Here is a 21,329-nt window from a genome sequence, read left to right as displayed (position 1 = left end):
ATGATTTTTGCTTTGGATACCCCCAAGTCCACCATCCAATCACATATCATATCCATGGGCAGAGTTTGCGCCACCTATATCATGAATCCATGGCTGCGTGGCAGCACCATGGACCAAAAACTTGGTTTTGGACCACAGATCCTCATGGATCCACATGATTTTTGCCTTGGATTCTCCCAAGCTCACCATCCAGTCACATATCATGTCCATGGGCAGGGTTTGCACCACAGAAATCGTGGATCCACGGCTTTGTGGCAGCTCCAGGGACCAAAACTTGGTTTTGGACCACAGATCCTCATGGATCCCATGATTTTTGCTTTGAATCCCCCCAGCCTTACCATCTATTCTTATATCATGTCCATGGGCAGAGTTTGCACCACAGAAATCGTGGATCCACGGCTTCATGGCAGCACCAGGGACCAAAATCTTGATTTTGAACCACGGATTCTCAAGGATTCTCATGATTTTTGCTTTGGATACCCCCAAGTCCACCATCCAATCACATATCATATCCATGGGCAGAGTTTGCACCACTGATATCATGAATCCACAGCTGCATGGCAGCACCATGGACCAAAAACTTGGTTTTGGACCACAGATCCTCACGGATCCCATGATTTTTGCTTTGAATCCCCCCAGCCTTACCATCTATTCTTATATCATGTCCATGGGCAGAATTTGCACCACAGATTGTGGATCCACAGCTAAGTGGCAGCGCCAGGGACCAAAAACTTGATTTTGAACCACGGATCCTCAAGGATTCTCATGATTTTTGCATTGGATACCTCCAAGTCCACCATCCAATCACATATCATATCCATGGGCAGAGTTTGCACCACAGATATCATGAATCCATGGCTTAGTGGCAGCGCCAGGGACCAAAAACTTGGTTTTGAACCACGGATCCTCTTGGATCCACATGATTTTTGCCTTGGATTCTCCCAAGCTCACCATCCAGTCACATATCATGTCCATAGGCAGGGTTTGCACCACAGAAATCGTGGATCCACGGCTTTGTGGCAGCTCCAGGGACCAAAACTTGGTTTTGGACCATGGATTCTCATGGATCCCATGATTTTTGCTTTGAATCCCCCCAGCCTTACCATCTATTCTTATATCATGTCCATGGGCAGAGTTTGCACCACAGAAATCGTCGATCCACGGCTTCGTGGCAGCGCCAGAGACCAAAAACTTGGTTTTGGACCACGGATCCTCTTGGATCCACATGATTTTTGCCTTGGATTCTCCCAAGCTCACCATCCAGTCACATATCATGTCCATGGGCAGGGTTTGCACCAAAGAAATCGTGGATCCACGGCTTCGTGGCAGCTCCAGGGACCAAAACTTGGTTTTGGACCACGGATTCTCATGGATCCACATGATTTTTGTTATGTATCCCCCCAGCCTCACCATCAGTTCTTATATCAAGTCCATGGGCAGAGTTTGCACCACAGAAATCATGAATCCACGGCTTCACAGCAGCGACAGGGACCAAAAACTTGGTTTTGGACCACGGATTCTCAAGGATTCTCATGATTTTTGCTTTGGATACCCCCAAGTCCACCATCCAATCACATATATCCATGGGTAGAGTTTGCACCACAGATATCATGAATCCACGGCTTAGTAGCAGCGCCAGGGACCAAAAACTTGGTTTTGAACTACGGATCCTCTTGGATCCACATGATTTTTGCCTTGGATTCTCCCAAGCTCACCATCCAGTCACATATAATGTTCATGGGCAAAGTTTGCACCCCAGAAATTGTGGATCCACGGCTTCGTGGCAGCACCAAGGACCAAAAACTTGGTTTTGAACCACGGATTCTCATGGATCCACATGATTCTTGCCTTGGATTCCCCCAGGTCACCATCCAGTCACATATCATGTTCTTATATCAGCCTCACCATCAGTTCTTATATCAAGTCCATGGGCAGAGTTTGCACCACAGAAATCATGAATCCACGGCTTAGTGGCAGCACCAGGGACCAAAAACTTGGTTTTGGACCACGGATCCTCCACATGATTTTTTGCCTTGGATTACCCCAACATCACCATTCAGTCACATATCATGGCCGTGGGCAGAGTTTGCATCACAGAAATGGTGGCTCCACAGCTTCATGGCAGCGCCAGGGACCAAAAACTTGGTTTTGAACCACGGATCCTCATGCATCCACGTGATTTCTGCTTTGGATCCCCCCAAGCCCTCCATCCAATCACATATAATGTTCCTGGGCAGAGTTTGCACCCCAGAAATCGTGGATCCACGCCTTCGTGGCAGCGCCAAGGACCAAAAACTTGGTTTTGGACCACAGATCATCTTGGATCCACAGGATTTTTGCCTTGGATTCCCACAAGATCACCATCCAGTCACATATCATGTCCATGGGCAGAGTTTGCACCACAGCAATCGTGGATTGCTTCGTGGCAGCGCCAGGGACCAAAAACTTGGTTTTGAACCACGGATCCTCATGGATCCACATGATTCTTGCCTTGGATTCCCCCAGGTCACCATCCAGTCACATATCATGTCCATGGGCAGAGTTTGCACCACATAAATCGCGGATCCATGGCTTTGTGGCAGCATCAGGGACCAAAAACATGGTTTTGGACCACGGATCCACATGATTTTTGCTTTGGATCCCCCCAGCCTCACCATCTATTCTTATATCATGTCCATGGGCAGAGTTTGCACCACAAGAATTGTGGATCCACGACTTCATGGCAGCACCATGGCCCAAAAAAATGGTTCCAGACCATGGATCCTAATGATTTTTGCTTTGAGCCACCACACAGCTTGCAGCACAGAAATCACAGATTGTGGCAATCACAGGCTTTGTGGCAACACCAGTGTGCCAAACCATGGTTTTGAATCATGTTTTCTCACGGATCCTCATGTTTTTTTGCTTTGCATCACCCCAAGCTCACCATCCAGTCACATATCATGTCCATGGGCAGGGTTTGCACCATAGAATTCATGGATCCACTGCTTCTTGTCAACATCATGGAGCCAAAATATGGTTTTGAAACATGGATTCCCATGGATCCTCTGGGGTTTTATTTGGAGTCACCACAGCATCACCATCAATTCTCGTATCATATCCTTGGCACAACTTGCACCACAGAAATCATACATCACACTTTCTTTGAGAAACCGTGCTGTAAAAACATGTTTTACCATGGATTCTCATTGATCTTTGGAGTTTTTGCATTGGATGACCCCAATACCCCCATCATATCACATATCATGATGATGGTCATGGTTTACATCAGAAATGTCTTGGATCCATGAGTTCATGATGACACCATTCTGTAAAAAGATGGTACTGAAGCACAGATCCTCTTGGATTCTCAAAGACTTTGCATTCAGTCACCCAAACATACCATAAAACACACCATAAGATACGATATCCATGGGCATAGCTTGTTCTACGGCTTAGCGACAACACCATGGAACAAATGCATGGTTCCAGACCATGAATCCTCATGGATCCTTATGATGTTTGCACTGGTTCAGAAGAAATACATCACTAAATCACAGAGTGGCCCCCCAAATTGTATTTTAATTCTGTGTAAGAGATAGCGAATTAATTAATTGAATACTATCACGTGCTGGGGCTGGGTCAGGCGAAGTCCAGGAGCAGTCCAAGGTCTGTAGCTGGGGAGCAACGAGGGTCCAATACGCCAAAACCGAATCACAGTCCAGGTATCGCAAGTCAAAGGTCCAGGAGCCGAAGTCAGGGGGGGGGGGGTCCAGAAGCCAAAGTCAGACACCAAAGTGGATGCTAGAACGTCAGGTAAGTGACTAGTTGCTTCCACAAAGCCTTCTCCCAAAGCCCACAGCTATATAGCCCTCTACTGTCTGTTGCCCATTTGGATTAATTGCTGACTCAGAGGGCGGCCAGGATCCTGCAGGGACTCAAGCATCCTCACTCCTAGAGGAGCCAGGATCCTTTTAAAACTCAGGGCTCAGGGAGCGTCTTGCTCGTGAGCGTGCCGCCCTCCTCCGGTCCCTGAGATCCTGACGCAGGCGGTCACGTACACGAGCCACCCGAGAGGGCGAGGCCGGGGAGCTTGGATCTTCTCCAGTAGGCAGCAGGGGCACGGGTGCAGGTGGCAGGGGTACAGTTTCTTCTGCAGGCTCAGCTTCTTCTGCAGGGTCCCCAGCACCCATGACAAATACCTCTTGATTACAGGGGAAAATTGTAATTCTGGTAGTAGTGGATACTTTTTCTAAGCAAGCTCACTTTATTCCTTGCACACAAATCCCCACAACTAAGAAATTAGTACAATTATTTTTCCAATACGTGGTGAAATTACACTCGTTCCCTGATAAGTTAATTAGTGACCGGGGCCCGCAGTTCATTGCCAACTTCTGGAGGGAGTTTTGCAAACTAACTGGAATTGAACAGGGATTGAGCTCCGCGTACCATCCCCAAACGGACAGACAGATGGAGAGAGTAAACGCCTTATTAGAACAAGACTTAAGGTGTTTTGTGAACTATCAACAGTCGAATTGGACAGATCTCCTTCTGTTTGCTGAGTACAGATACAATAATAGCATACATAGCTCCACAAAGGCTTTTCCTTTCCTCATAGTATATGGCTATGAGGGGAAACCTTTCCCTTTATTGCATGGTGGAGCGATTGTCACGGCTCGAGTCTCAGATAAGGAACGACGGCTGCCAACGTCCCGGCAGCTGGCCAGAACTCTTGCAGCCAGCTGAGGAGTAGCGCAGGGGGTATCGTAAACAGTCCAATTAGTCAACACCATAAATCAGTCCGGCCGAAGGATGAAACAGAGAGCGTAGTCACAGGAATGCAGAGGGTCGGAAGCCAGAGAAAGCAAAGCCGAATACAGTCAAAATACCTAAGCCAGTCCACAAAGCAGAGTCAGAGTCCAGAGTTCCAAGTCCAAGGTTCAAGCCGGGTCAGGAGTACACAGGTTCTCTCAGCAAGCAAGAGGGTGCAGAGCGTGGTCACGTCCCAGTAGGATCGTTCGTTGCCAGCACAGTTTGCCCTAGGGCCAAGATTACAGATATACTGTGCTGGCTTGTTAGCTCATTAGTATGCCGGGCTTAGATCTCTTCTCCCCCGCATGCGTGCCCCACTTCTTCTGCTTCGTATCTCCTGTCGTCTCCTTTCACGGAGCCGGCTAACAGGTGGTGGTGATTCCGGAGGGGATGAGCTGGGGCCCGGCGTGGCCTGATCAGTTCCAGGTGGCTCCTGCTGCCGGCTTGCTTCTTCGGGACTTACGTCCAGGGCTGTTAAAGGCGCCTGCTATGAGCTAGCAGGGGCTGGGTCAGGGGCAGGCATGACAGCAATACCGGAGATACTGTTCTCTTTTGAACGGTGGGGAAAACTGGGGAAAGCCTGGAAAAGTATCCAAGAGAGCCTGGAATGGCGAAGGAGACTTATAAAAAACATTATGACAAAAGTCATGCTCCTGCTTGGGATTTTAAAGTAGGAGAAACAGTATTCCTGTCAACCAAGAACTTACAATTACCACAACCTTCTAAAAAGCTGACCTGCAAGTTCTTGGGACCATTCTGTATTAAACATGTAATTAATAAAGTGACAGTAGAACTTGAACTGCCTAAAATGCTTTGTAAGATACACCCCGTCTTTCATTGCAGTTTACTTCAGAGGGACCCTGGAGCTACGCCTTGGCACCCTCAACCCCAAGTTCCACAACCTATTCCAATTGGGGATCAGAATCATCATGAAGTAAAGGACATTCTAGATGCAAAGCTGAAACAGGGTGCATTGTATTTTCTAATTAGATGGAAACATTTTTCTTTAGCACACGATGAGTGGATCGAAAGCTCAAATGTAAAAGCACCAGAATTAATTAAAAGATTCTATGCCAAACATCCTTCAAAACCTCGAAGAAGGGCAACTTCTGGGTTTTGGTCATGGCGAATTGAGCTGCTTCTCAGCCGTGGAGCAGACCAGATTGCAACACCTGCTGCCTACTTCTTCCAGGCAGGGAGAAGGCCAAGATATGCATATTAAGTTCTGAGGGGATTTACTTGGCTGACAAGGGATTCCAGTGGGGTTCCTTTTTGGCTTTGAAGAGTCCCCTGAGAAGGACTGCATTCAATCATCTACAGAGGATTTCTGAGGTCATTAAGTTGACTTAAATTCACCAAGATTCAAAGCTTCTTTGGGACTGGTTAACATCTATTTTCGAAAAGAGCAGTGAGCAGAAGGATATCGGCATTGAAGGTAAACTATCTATATCTACCACTCCACTAATTTAAAATAAAAACAAAGGTCTGGATTCAAATATACCATCTTAAATTAAGGAAGATAAAGGAGGGGGTAATATTGGGACTGGTGATATTGGAGGAATAAGATTAAAAGATGAAAAACAAATATTGTTTTGAATACCTGTGGTCAGGAACAGACAAACCCCCTCCGAGGAGAACTGCTGACTTGGTGAATACAACACAGGAAATGTCATCATAGAAATAACGCGAGACTTCTTAACCACTAAAAATGAGACTTCGTGGCAAGAAAGGAAGGAAGGAGCCATTAAGAGAAGGGTAAATAGTAAGCCTCCCAGCCCTCTCTAGGACCTCAAATCATAGAGAAGTACTGGTGGCCATTATAAGAAGGTCAAAATTTTAAAAATTAATTAAAAGAAAATGGGTCATTAAAAAATAGTGGAGCCGGCAGATATCATCATTAAAAGGTGAAACCTATTGGATTATATGTTTAGAATCAACTTTGGTGCAGTTTAGGAGAAAAAAGGAAAAAAACTTTTTAAAAGGACAGAAAAGCCGCGAATGCCATTTTGAAGGAATAAAATTTTAAAAAAATTAATATCTGGACTTAGGAGCATCAGGGAACGGCAATTTTGGGCTTATATAAAAGGGCATGGTCCAATCTATAAGACTGAGTACTTGAAAAGCGAATCTGAGAGGTCAACTTTAGAGCCTATTTAAGTAATGGGCAAACAGTGATGTCTGTGCAGAAATCAGTAACAAAGCAGATCCGAATGAGGGCTGGGTCACTTGAAGAAGAAAACATGACCAAATGGCAAGATGCAATGGATGCTATGGAAGCAAGATTGGTAAAAATAATAAAGGGATCAAATAAAGATATAAAGAAGGAATTTAAAAAAGGCATTGAGTCCAGTGCAGAAGAAGTTAAAAAAGAAATTAAAAAAGACATTGAAGATCTCAGAAAAGACTCTCAAGCAGCGTTAAAGAAAGTTCAAGAGGTGGAAGAAAAGATGAAAGACCAAGGAATAAGAATGGACACAGTGGATTCCAGTATTCAAAAAATGCAGGAGAAAGCATTGCTACTAGACTGTAAATTAATGGATAATCAGATTCGGTTAAGAATCTATTGAGACAGACTTAAGGACATATATTATAAAAATTATTGCTGAATTTTTAGATGAAGACCCAGATGAAACTAACCATTTCTATGACTACATCTATAGGGTAAATTCGGAATATGTCAGAAGAAACAAACTACCAAGAGATGTGGTAGTAAGATTTGTGACAAGAGATATGGTGGGAAAGATTCTGATTAAACAATCTGAGAGCACACTGGAGGTGGATGGCAGTAAAGTAAGAATCATGAAAGAATTGCCAAGGAAAATCTTCATTGACAGGAGACTTTATAAAAAGTTGACAGAAAAGCTGAGAGAAAAAGAAATGAGATACAGATGTGTACTCCCAGAGGGCTTATGTTTTGAATTTAAAGGACAGAGATTTACCATCACAAATACTCAGGAAATGACAAAGTTTTGGGAGGAGCATAAGGACTTTGGGGGAATAGATCAAGAATAAAAACCATTATGGATTACAAATTAATATCTTGGAATACAAATGGACTAAATTCACCACAAAAAAGAAGGGCAACTTTTCATTGGATTAGGAAACAAAAATGTAACATAATTTGCCTGCAAGAAGTACATATCAAACAAATGGATTATAAATTTTATGGAACAAACAACTTGGCATGGAATTTTGTTCATTGGCCAAGGAGAAAAAAAGGGGTGTAGTTTTTTACATCAAACAAGAATTAGACCCAAAATTAATTTTTAAAGACGATAATGGCAGATATATTGTGGTGGAAATGATGTTGAACTACAAAAGAACTTTGTTGCTGGGAAAATATGCCCCAAATGGAGCAAAAGACTCTTTTTTTAAGGTATTATGCAACAATTAGACCAAGTGGTTTATGAACAAATTATGATAATGGGAGATTTTAACGGAACAGTAAAAAAATACTTTGGACAGGTCTGGGGAAAAAAAGAATGAAGGAAAATTACCAAAGTCATTTTTTAAGCTGGTAAAACAAGAGAGTTTAGAAGACATTCGGAGGGAATTAAACCCCAAAGAACGTGACTATACTTATTTTTCAGCAAGGCATAATACTTTTTTGAGAATTGATATGATATGGACTACAAAAGATCTTGGACTATTAACGAAAAAAATAGAGATACTTCCTAAAATAAGGGCAGACCACAATCCAATAATGTGGTCTGCAAAATAAGGGGAAAAGACTCCAAGATGGCGGATAAATGAAAATTTGCTACAGAAGCAGGAGATAGCGGTATCTCTGGAGAAGGAAACTAAATGCTTCTTCCAAATAAATGAAAATGAGGACACTCAATTTCAAATTGTGTGGAATGCTTATAAAACGGTCATGAGGGGCATTTTAATTACATTGAATAATAAAGATAAAAGAGCCAAAAATAAGCAAATGATGGACATTCAGGAAGAAATTGGAAAAAAGGAGAAGGAGCTTAAAAAGCAACCTGGGAAAAAGAAAATTATAAGAGAGATTACGATATTACAAAGCCAATTTAGACATTTGCTGAATAAAGAGGTGGAATGGAATTTAAAAAGACTCCAACAGAAATCTTTTGAAGTAGCGAATAAACCTGGAAAATATCTGGCTTGGCAAATGAAAAAAAGAAGAGAATAAAGTAATTAACAAAATCGTGTCGGGAGGAAAGGACATTGTTGATCATGAAGGAATCAAAAGGGAATTTTATAAATATTACGCCAAGCTATTCAAAAGTTAAAGCGTGGATAGAAAAAAAATTGATGCGTATCTACAGAAAATTAAGGTAAATCTCTTAACAGAAAACATGGAGGAGGTGTTGAATAAACCAATTGAAAGAGGAGAAATAGAGGAGGCAATTAACTCAATGAAGTTAGGAAAAGCACCTGGCCCAGATGGCTTTATGGCAAAATTTTATAAAGTTCTAGCAGAGGCGCTATTACCAAAACTTCAGAAACTGATGAACATTATAAGAATAGACAGGAAAATTCCTAACACATGGAAAGAAGCAGTAATTTCGTTGATACCAAAAGAAGACAGAGACTCTACGAATGTAAAAAATTATAGACCAATTTCATTACTTAACAATGGCTATAAAATATATGCAAGAATTCTAGCAGAACGCCTTAAACAGCATTTGAAGAATTTTATTAAAGCATTTGAAGAATTTTATTAAATAAGAACAAGCAGGATTTCTTCCCAGGAGACAAATTAGAGATAATATCAGAACAGTTATAGACATTATTGAATATTATGAGAAACATGCTGAAAAAGAAGTAGCATTATTTTTTGCAGACAAAGAGAAAGCATTTGATAATGTGTATTGAGACTTTATGTTTGCAGTAATGGAGAAACTGAGACTGGGAGAAGATTTTATAAGAATGGTAAAGGTGATATATTTTGAACAACAAGCAAGGCTCTGTATTAATGCAGATTTAATGGAAAAAATGATAATAAGTAAAGGAACAAGATAAGGTTGCCCTCTATCTCCACTGATATTTATAATGACTTTAGAGGTTTTGCTAATGCAAATTCAAGAAGATAAAGAGATAGAGGGACTAAAAGTGAAAGGTTTTTTTTATAAGTACAGAGCATTTGCAGATGATGTAATGTTTATAAATGAAAATCCCACTCATGTAGCACCATTGTTGCTTCATAAGAAACAAGAATATGGAGAATTGGCAGGCTTTTACATAAACAAAGAAAAATCGAAAATTTTGTGCAAAAATATGTCAAAGAGCAAACAGGAAGAACTACAGAGGTTAACAGAGTGTGAAGTTACCTCCAACGTAAAATACTTAGGTGTGGAAATAACAAAAATATTGATTTGTACAAAAATAATTATGAGAAACTCTGGTGTAAGATTGATGGAGAATTGAAAAAATGAAATAAATTGAATTTGTCTATGCTGGGCAGAATTTCTGCAATTAAGATGAATGTCTCACCAAGAATTATGTTCCTGTTTCAAACAATTCCAATAGTGAAAGTCAACAAACAATAAATGGCAAAGGAAACTTTCAGAATTTGTATGGGCCGGGGAAAAACCAAGAATTAAAATAAAAATCCTGACAGATGCAAAAGAAAGGGGCGGATTTCAACTGCCTAATTTAAAGGTGTATCATGATGCAGTATGCCTGGTGTGGATTAAGGAATGGATGACATTACTAAATAGAAAATTACTAGCATTAGAAGGTCATGGAAATGTTTTTTGATGGCATGCCTACATGTACTATGGGAAAAATAAGATGGACGACTTCTTCTCACATCACTATATAAGAAGTAATCTATTAAATACTTGGTCTAAATATAAAAGATATGGAGATGAGAGGAAACCACTTTGGATTGTGCCAACTGAAGTAGTAAAATTGTACTCAGATATTAAAGAAGAGGTGGGTATCATATAAACAGCTTTTAAAAATTCAAGGGCAATGTGTCAACAGTGTGATGTGGTGGCTAAAAAGGCAAATGCAATTTTGGGCTGTATCAAGAGAAGTATAGTGTCCAGATCACATAAAGTGATGGTATTGCTTTCCTCTGCTCTGGTAAGACCTCACCTGGAGTATTGTGTTCAGTTTTGAGCACCACATTTTAAGAAGGATATAGACAAGCTGGAACAGGTCCAGAGGAGGGCAACAAAGATGGTGAGGGGTCTGGAGACCAAGTCCTATGAAGAAAGATTGAAGGAGCTGGGCATGTTTAGCCTGAAGCGGAGGCGGCTGAGAGGTGATATGATCACCATCTTCAAGTACTTGAAGGGCTGTCACATAGAGGATGGTGTGGAATTGTTTTCTGTGGCCCCAGAAGGTAGGACCAGAACCAATGGGTTGAAATTAAATCAGAAGAGTTTCTGGCTCAACATCAGGAAGAACTTCCTGACTGTTAAAGCGGTTCCTCCCTCAGTGAAACAGGCTTCCTCAGGAGGTGGTGGGCTCTCCTTCCTTGGAGGTTTTTAAACAGAGGCTAGATGGCCATCTGACAGAAATTAAGATCCTATGAATTTAGGGGGAGGTATTTTTGAGTTTCCTGCATTGTGCAGGAGATTGGACTGGATGACCCTGGAGGTCCCTTCCAACTCTATGATTCTATGATCCTTTCCTTCTTCCACTTTCTCATGCACCTGCCTCCTGTTACGACTATTGCCTGGCTCAGTAATGTGTACAAGAACTGCAACCTTGGGCTGTGACAACTGTCTAAGGAATGCTTGGGAAACTTCTGAGTAAAGGGTGGGGGTAGTTACCATGACTTGTTATGCTTTCCTGAAACCTATATTACCAGTGAATGTTCTGTATGGGGTAGATCTGACTCAGACAGCCTGTCCGGGTGCAGTTGCTTGGGATTCTAATAAATGGAACTTATCAAAGCAACTTAAGCCTATTTATTAAGTACTCAGGGAGGATCCTGACAACGCCAAAGGTTCAGAGGTATTGGAATGTAGTTGTGACTGCAGTTTATCAAGGTCTATTTAAACTTAGTAGTACTTGCCTTTGTTATTGCCTTGAAGTTTGAACAATAATGGCTCCAGGCAAGAGTCCAAGAGATGCAGAGAAGTCGTCTTCTATCCCTGCTAAGAAGCAGTCTAAGATTGGGGAATTTTTTAGCCTCCAATACGAAACAAAAAGCTTCTTCAACCCCTTTTGTTATTGAAACTACAAATAGCTTTTCTCCTTTGGAGTGTGAGAATGAGGAGGAGGCAATTAGCACTTTCACCCAGGAGGATGAGGCTGACTTGAAGCATTTAAAAACACAGCAGGCTCTTTCTGATAATGAGGATATTATTAATTCCTCATTTTGGTAAGCAGTTCTTGAACTTACTGCCAGAACAGTTAAAACCCTCTTTGAAAACATAAAAAGTATCGAATATAAGGTTTCAGACCTGGCATCTTATATAAAACTGTTAATTAATGCAACCAGGGAAATTCATCAATCTCAGACAACACAACTGTCCTCAAAAATTCCAATGCCTCAGGAAAAATTAGTCAAAGTCTAAAGTCTCTTCAGTATTCAACTCTGAGCTAAATGCAGTTGGTAAATATTGTAAAAAAACACATAAAATGATTTTTCAACAAAATAAGATGTTTAACAATCTGCAGAGGCAGGATTCCAAGCTAGAGGAACAGTCACCTAGTTAATCTCATATCTGTGAAGTTCTCCAGATTAATTATCAGATAATAGATTTGTTTAATATGGAATTTTTAAACCATACATTTCAGCCACAGAGAATTTTATTGACTTTTAAAACCCCTAATATTCCTATTGTAATTCAGAAGCAGAAAAAGTTCCTCTGGAGAAAGGGGATCTTTCCAGCTCGCTGTTTTGTAAAAGGAACAATGGCTGAACCACTGACTCCCTCTAAAATAAGGAGGTTTTCCAAGTCCCAAGAAAAGCCAACAATTCCAGAGGTACCACAGCTGGCTACACCCAACAGAAAGACCCTGATGAGTTTCAGTAGAAGAACTTCAAAGATTTCGGTGGACAAGGATGAACAATTGGAACAAAACGTTTTATCTCTCAACTGTGACCCATTGGGAAACTCAATTGATATTGATCTTCTACACTCTTTTGGAAAGCTACCAACTATGGAGCAACGCACAGTTATTGGGAGACTGGAACTTACTTATAAGAACATGAGAAGCCATGTTGGATCAGGCCAACGGCCCATCCAGTCCAACACTCTGTATCACACAGTGGCCAAAATACACACACACACACACTGTGGCCAATAGCCCCTGATGGACCTCTGCTCCATATTTTTATCCTAAAAACTGTTTCAAATCACTTATAGAGACAGCAACTTGCCCATTTATCTCTAAGGATAATCAAAATGAACATGAAAGTTTGATTATAGGAAACTCCCTTACTGAGACAAATTTAACTCGGCCTCCCAGCGAGAAGGCACAGGAACATTCAGAGCAACCAGGTTTTTTAAATGCCAAATCCTCACCCCGACCTTCTGTTTCTGACTTATTCAACATGGACACAATGACAGCCCAGCCTGAGACACAGTCCCTTGGATGCAATGGCTGTATCTTCAAAGATTTGCAGAAGTCATTGGATCAGATAACAAGGATAGAGTGACTAACAAATGAAACAGGGACTGGGAATTTACGATGTGTTTCTTGGAATATAAGAGCCCCATGGTGCAGAGTGTTAAAGCTGCAGTACTGCAGTCCTAAGCTCTGCTCACGACCTGAGTTCGATCCCTGGCAGAAGCTGGGTTTTCAGGTAGCTGGCTCGAGGTTGACCCAGCCTTCCATCCTTCCGAGGTCAGTAAAACGAGTACCCAGCATGCTGGGGGGAAAGTGTAGATGACTGCGGAAAGCAATGGCAAACCACCCCCTAAAAAGTCTGCCGTGAAAACGTTGTGAGAACGTCACCCCAGAGTCGGAAACGACTGGTGCTTGCACAGGGGACCTTTCCTTTCCTTCTTGGCATATAGCAGGCTGGAGAAACAAAATGTCTAATTTAGATTTTGTTAATTTCCTAAAATCTTTTGACTGTATCTTTTTACAGGAAACATGGTCTACAGAAATGTTAAACTTTGCGGATTTTAGAGTATTTAATCTTCCTGCTTACAGAATTCACTCGAAACGCTGATGTAAAGAGGGTCGAGCAATTTTGGTGAAATCCCATTTACAAGTCAAGGTATCTGCTTTTATTCCCTGCTCACCTGTAGCCCATGCATTGTTGTTGTCATTTACTGAACTTATTCTAATCATGGTTCTTAATTTCTTTTTCCACAAATAATAGCCCTGGGGATCAGATTCAGACAGCATAAAGCCTAAAGCATTTGCTAACCCTAACATTTCTCCACACACAGGTCGACCATTATTCTATAATCTTTGAAGATCAAGTCATGCCCTCTACCATTATAGACGCTTCTATATTTTCTGATCTTCCTGGTTGGCCTCCTGTTAAACCTTATGAAATTACTGAGTTAATAAAGGGTTTAAAAGTTGGCAAAGCACCAGGTCCTGATGGTCTTCCTGCTGAGATTTTTTTTAATGAATTAATATTCTATAACATAGCAAAATTATTATTTAATTATACTTGATAAAATCACAACACAAATTGTTGCATGTGAACATGACATATTTTAATCCTAAACTACAACATAAAATATAGGTAGTACCTGTTCATTCTCATGAATGGAGATGAATGTTTATCCACGATTATAAATATCTATGGCTTAAATAGTATTTTCCATGTGGGTTTCCTTCTGTGTGGGCTTCTTTCTGTGTGGGCTTTTTTCTGTGAGCTTTTTTCATGGAACCAAAAATAAAGTAGTACAGTTCCCCTGAATATAATCTTCATTTCCTCATCCTCCAGCAGCTAAACTTCTGCTAGATGAAAGTGAGCACATGCACTCTCACAAAGCAGTCAAAATAAACACAGTTAGCAAGAACACTTTTGTAATCTCATTGGGGCAATTTACTCACATTGTTGAATACAACCAACTTCTTCAGACCAACAAGAAAAGAAAGAGCATCCTAGGGGGTGGAGTTTTCCTCGAAACAAACAGGGGCTGAGAACAAGGTGGCTCTGTTGGCTTGCCCTGTCCCTTGCAGCTTTCCTGATGAGATTTAAAGGCACGCACACATTCAGAAACACACAGTTGCAAGCCCCTTCTAAACCTGCTGAAGAAGAGAAGAAATATGGTGGCTGTTGGGGCAGGGCTTCCCCTCACTGGCTAGCTGGGTGGTGGCAGGGAGGAGCCTGAAAAACCTGTCAGACATTGTAACTCAACCTTATTTCTATGGTAGATAGATATGCTTGCTTGACATGACTAACCCCATTTTGTAGACTGTTATATTCTGTGCCTTCTACTAACCCTGGGAACAGAGATACGCATTTCAAACCAAAGCAATTGCTAACTGCAAGGGAGGAATTTCTCACTTGGTACAAAGAACATCTGGGGCCTTTGAAGCTAGCAGGCCCCAAGGTAACCAGCAGGGTTCCTTCCCTGAGAAAGAGATAAGGGAGTATGGGAAGCGTCAACTGTCTCCAAGAGTGTGAGAATGGTTTTATTGTTATGCCTCTCTGTAAGGTACAAAAGCCCAAGGCTTAGCCTTGGAGAGTATCAAACTCAATCTGCTTCTATACCAGACCGCTTGTTCTCAAATAAATGGATTAATTTTGAAACAAAATGATTCGTTCTTGTTTGAAGTTTCAACGTCTGACAAAACCAGGGGGTCCCCTGCCCATATCTGGGAACTGGTAAACCTAGTTATTCCTGTTTGCATCTGTTAAAACATCTTCATTAATGTTATATGTTAATTTGCTGTTCAATCTCTGCCTCATATGTATGGATTGGTAAATTCCATTTCATTGCAACTGAGGAAGTGTGTGTGCACATGTAAGTTCATACCTTAAATAAAACTTCGCTGGTTTTAAAGGTGACACTGGATGCAGTTCTACTGCATCAGATTGAAATGGCTACCTTGTCAAGACCTCGAGTCAAGGAATAACACACTCCAATATTTCAGCAGTTTATTCCCTAAGCATCATAAGGCAGTACACCATCTTTGCTAAGACTAACGTCTTAGCCCAGTGACTTTCCTTTTAACCCCTCGCCCCTACCGTTACATGTCAAATGCAAGTGCGGCAAAGCAGAGCGGGAACCGGGGCTTTGGTGGGTCCCCCTCCCACCTCAAGTTTTAGAGTCCAGGTGTCTAATCTATGCTTCCTTAGCATCTGACCTTGAGGAGGCCAGTGAAAACAGCTTGACTTATACGTTCTCAGGATAAGCTTGCAGAGAGATGAGCTAGGCAGGAATGCACCCAGGCAAATTGGTTACAGTACAAAAAGCCTAGTAAGAGGAATACAGAGGAGATGACTCTTGACATTCTGCCCCCCACCCCAAGCTCCCCTCCCCCCGTCTTCTCCAGGTATTTCTGGTGAAAGTCTTTGATAAGTTTCAGACAATGAGTATCGGTTGCTCGGACCCATTCTGCTTGGCTGAGGGGAAAGTGGGTCCATTTGATGAGACAGTACAGTTCGTTTGATTTTTTGAGTCAAGGATTTCCTGCACCTCATGATGAATCTGACCACGAACCAGAATCGGAGCTGGAGGCTGTTGCTGGGGGTGCCAAGCCGAGGGTCCAGGATTGCATTTGAGATAGCTAGCATGAAAACAAAGATGAACATATTTTAGGTTCTTTGGTAACTCAAGTTCAACAGTCACATTGTTTAATGGGGAATGGCCCCAGACATTTCATGCCCAATTTTTTGCAGTTCTGGGAATTAGGAAGATGTTTTGTGTAAATGTACAGTGTCCCTCACTCCGAGGTCCCATAGCTTGGAGTGCTTTTTATCATAGTGTTTTTTGTACATTTCCTGAGCTCTAAGTAGCTCCTTCTGTATGGTTCCCTGTTCTTGTGAGATTCGAGTCCACCATTCTGTAAAATCCACTGGGGCAGTGGGGGGCAACGGGAGCTCCGGGAAAGGCTTTCTCTCATAGCCATTCACCACCAAAAAGGGGCTAGCATTAGTTACACTATGAATGCTGTTATTGTATGCATATTCTGTGAAAGGCAGAAGGGGCACCCAATTGTCCTGTTGGAATTAGGTGCAACACCTTAGGAACTGCTCGAGCACCGCACTCGTGCGTTCCGTCTGTCCGTCTGTCTGGGGGTGGTAGGCTGAACTAAGCCCTTGCTCTATCCCTGCCAGGTTGCACAGGTGCACCCAGAAGTTGGCAACGAATTGTGGGCCACGGTCGGAAATTATCTTACTCGGGAAAGCATGTAGCTGAAAGACATGCTGTATAAACAACTGAGCCAGCTTCTTTGCTGTAGGCAATTGTTTGCATGAGATAAAATGGGCTTGCTTTCAAAACGTGTCCACAACCACCCACACCGCCATCTTCTCATGGGAAAGGGGAAGATCAGTTATAAAATCCATGGAAATGCTTTTCCAGGGTCAAGAGGCCAAGGCTAGTGGCTGTAGCTGCCTCGGGGGAAACCACCCTCTTTTCTTTGCCATGATGCAGGTCAGGCAGCTGGTGACATATTGTGCTATGTCTTTTTGGGGTCCCGGCCAACAAAATTGCCTTTGTATTAGGTGCATGGTTTTTACAAACCCAAAATGCCACCCCCCTCAGTTTGGAATCGTGTGCTCGTTGCATTACTCCCTCTCGTAGCAGTCCAGGGACGAACAGTTTATTGTCTTTTTACCATAGCCCCTCAGGGGAGGGGTCGAGCTTTGTTCACCGTCAGGCGGTTCGGCCACCAAGGCTTCCTTAAGAGACGCCAGAAAGGAATCAGGTTGCTCCACCCCTTTACGTTCTTGCACGTGGATGGTAACCAAAGCGTTGATTTGGGGGGGGGGGTGATAACTGAGTCTATCACCGCCTCTCGTTTGCTTTCATGTTGAGGTAGGCGGGACAAGGCGTCGGCTAGAAAGTTCAACCTCCCTGGGATGTGTCCCAATGTGAATTTGAATTTGTGAAAAAAAACCCCACCCATCTTGCTTGGTAGTAAGCTTTCGGGTGGCGATTAATGACACAAGGTTTTTATGATCTGTTCATAGCTCAAATGATTCCCTGGCTCCTTCAAGATAATGCTGCTGTTTTTCTAAGGCCAATTTGATGGTGGAGGCTTCTTTGGCCCACACTGACCAATTATGCTCCATGGGGATGAATTTTTACCACAGGTAAGTGCACAGGTGGAGTTTCCCATTCTCCCCGCCCTTGGAGCAATACGGCTGCTCGGGCCACATTGCTTGCACCACACCGCACAACAAACTTTTTGTTCTCATCAGGGTGGATGAGACAGGGTTCTGAGATAAATTTGTTTTTCAGTTCCTCAGATGCCCGCTGGCACTATGGGGACCAATTCAGGTTGGTGGTTGCTTTCAAAGTGTGAGTGCCTTTGCCTTTGGTCTTTAACAAGTCAGTTAGGGGCAGAGTGACTTCTGCAAAATTGTTTATAAATCCTCTATAAAAATTTGCAAAACCGAGGCAACTCTAGATTTGTTTGTGTGTCCTGGGGACTTCCCACTCAACTACCACTTGCACCTTAGCGGGGTGCATCCCCAATCCTCCCGCTGAGACCCAGAACTTCAATAAGTTGAGTTCTGTCTTGTGAAATTCACATTTCGAAAGTTTGGCAAACAGTTTATTATCATAGAGGGTCTCCAACACTTGGTGCACTAACTGGACGTGTGAGGGGAGGTCTTATGAATAAATTAAAACATCATCCAGGTAACAGACCACGCCCTTGTAGAGGAACTTATGTAATACTTAATTGATTAAGTTCATGAAACCCCCCCGGAACCCCCTTCAAGCCGAAATGCATCACCAGGGACTCTAATTGGCCTAAGGAGGTGTTGAAGGCGGTTTTCCATTTGTCTCCCTCCCGGATGCAGACTCGGAAGTATGCATCTCTAAGATCTAATTTTGTAAAAATCTTTCGCTGTGAGACTTTGCTTAACAGGTCTCTTTTGAGGGGTAGGGGGTACACATTACTCATGGAGATGGCATTCAGGCCTCTAAAATCTGTGCACCGTTTCAAGCTGCCCTCTTTTTTCTTTCAAAAGAGAACCGGGGCTGCGTGTGGAGATTTGGCCAGTCGGATAAATCCCCGTTCTAGATTTATGTCCAAGAATTTCTTTAACTCCTCCCTCTCTGCCCTACTCATCGAATACAGCTTTGACTTGGGCAGGGGTTCCCTCTCCACCAACTCTATGGCACAGTTTGTGGGTCTGTGAGGGGAAAGTTTGCCCACTTCCCGCATGTCAAACACCCCTTGTAAGTCTCTGTATTCGGGGGGGATGGAGAAGACTTTTAAAACCATTAAGCACAGTTTCTTGACTTGGGGGGTGGTGGTTGGGGACCCCAGTCTGCATTCCAAGGGTGGTTATCACATCCCCTCTCCTGGAAATAGATTGCATGGCCGCTCCATTGTACAAAGGGGTCGTGGTCCGCCAGCCATTCCAGACTGAGGACTGCCTGGAACTTGGAAGAAGGTGCTATCACAAAAGTCCGGGGTTCCCAATGTTCCTCCACTCCCAGGGTGCGTATCTCTGTTCCCTCAGTGCATAGTTCCCCCCTCATTGGCTCCCCGTCTAGAGTAAGGGGTTTGGGAGTGGTTTTCTCTCAAGTCCTAATGCATCCACTAAACTTGGGGACAGTAGGTCCTTGGAGCACCTCAAGTCCAGGAAGGCCCGGATGCATGAGAACCTTTAAGTCACTGGGTTCACTAGCATGATGGGCACAAAACATAAAGTTCCTGAGATTCTCACCTGTAGTGTCTTGGCCGTCATGTTGACCTGCTGCTGAGCGCTCTTCACAGCGGGTCGTTGTCCTTTCCTGACAGCTGCTCCTCATTGTTTTCTTCCTCCAAAGCCTCAGTGGTTGGGTCCCAGCAATGCAGCACGGCAGTCTTCCCATTGCTGGGTGGGCCCCCGACAGGGCCTGATTTCTTCTTAGCCTCTCCCTTAGCTGGTGTGGCTGGTCTGGGTTCTCTCAGTTTGCAGTGACATTCACTGGCTATGTGATTTTCTCTGCCACACTTGAAACACAGCCTGGCCCTCGCCCGACGTTCTCTCTCTCCAGGGGTGAGCGAGGTTTCTTGGGGCCGTCTACTCGGGGTGGATTTCTGGACTTTCTCTTTTGAGTCTTGGGGCCCTCCTCCCTCTGCTTGCAGTGGAGGGCTATGATCTTGTGGCGGTCTTCAATCTTGCAAGCTAGCTGGATCCACTCCACCAGTGACTGGGGGTCCCCCATTTAGAGGGCTTCCCCAAAGACGCTGGAATGCAAGCCTCTTTTGAATTGCTCAATTCTGGCCCTATTATCCCAGTGGTGCACCTTTGCATTTAGGAGACGGAACTCACTGATATATTCCCGCACCAATTTCAAGCCCTGCCACAGATCTTGCAGGGCCGATATTGCATTAGTTTTTTGCAGGGGTTCTTCAAAGTGGTGTCAGAGGGCCCTGAGCAGCTCTCTAGCGGAAATCAGGGCAGGGGAACGGCCTTCGAATACGTTCACAAACCAGTCCGCCGCCGCTCCCTCTAAGCAGCCCCTGATGTACATCACCCTTGACTTCTTTGTCAGGAAGTTGCACACCCACACTCTGAGGTGGCCCCTCACCAGCACCATAAAGTATCCCAGCTTTGCTGGATCCCCATCGAATTTTGCTTCGTGGTGGGAACTAGTTACGGTCCCTCCAGTTTTGGTTCCTTCTCTACTGGTTTAGCTGGTTCTTCCTTAGCTTTGTCCTTCTCACCTCCCGACATCCTTGGGGATGGATAGGCAGCTAAGATATTTATTTATTTATTGATTTAATTTATATCCCGCCATCCCCGCTGAAGCAGGCTCAGGGCAGCTCACAACATAAAATCCCACAAACAATTAAATTAATGAGTATTAAAATTACACATTCAATAATAAAATAGATATACAATGATTAAAACAGTTAAAACAGAACTAAAACAGATAGCAGGTGAGTCTTAGCAATATGTCAAAACCTCAAGTCAAGGAATAGCACAGTCCAATATTTCAGCAGTTTATTCCATAAGTATCATAAGGCAGTACACCATCTTTGCTAAGACTGACATCTTAGTCCAGTGACTCTCCTTTTAACCCCTTGCCCCTACCATTACATTTCAAATGCAAGTGCGGCAAAGTAGAGCGGGAACCAGGGCTTTTGCGGGTCCCCCTCCTACCCCAAGTTTAAGAGTCCAAGTGTCTAATCTATGCTTCCTAGCATCTGACCTTGAAGAGGCTGGTGGAAACAGCTTGACTAATACATTCCTAAGATAAGCATGCAGGGAGATGAGCTAAGCAGGAATGCACCCAGGCAAATTGGTTACAGTACAAAAAACATGGCAAGAGGAATATAGAGGAGATGACTCTTGACATACCCACCTGAATCTGCCTTGCAAATTGACACACAAAATCTTTTGTATATCCACTGCAGGTGTACTTTCTCTCTACTTGGATGACCCTAAATAAAGGATGGCTTCCAAAGGGCAACTCACTGAAACATTCACATCCAGTTTTCTATTTTTTAAGAAATATGAT

The 21,329-nt window shown here is 43.2% G+C and overlaps 1 protein-coding gene across 1 annotated transcript in view; it reads right to left on the bottom strand.

Moving 5' to 3' along the window:
* SLC35F5 (solute carrier family 35 member F5) overlaps positions 1-12,015 on the bottom strand; it is a 100,663-nt gene extending 88,648 nt beyond the window's left edge. Inside the window, exon 1 of the mRNA XM_060262061.1 lies at positions 11,785-12,015. The gene's annotated coding sequence lies outside the window, so the exon portion shown is untranslated. The remainder of the gene's footprint in view (positions 1-11,784) is intronic.
* Positions 12,016-21,329: the final 9,314 nt, after the last annotated feature.

This window comes from Heteronotia binoei, chromosome 21, assembly GCF_032191835.1.
Source record: "Heteronotia binoei isolate CCM8104 ecotype False Entrance Well chromosome 21, APGP_CSIRO_Hbin_v1, whole genome shotgun sequence".
Taxonomy (NCBI): domain Eukaryota; kingdom Metazoa; phylum Chordata; class Lepidosauria; order Squamata; family Gekkonidae; genus Heteronotia; species Heteronotia binoei.
This window is presented reverse-complemented; position numbering and strand designations above follow the sequence as displayed.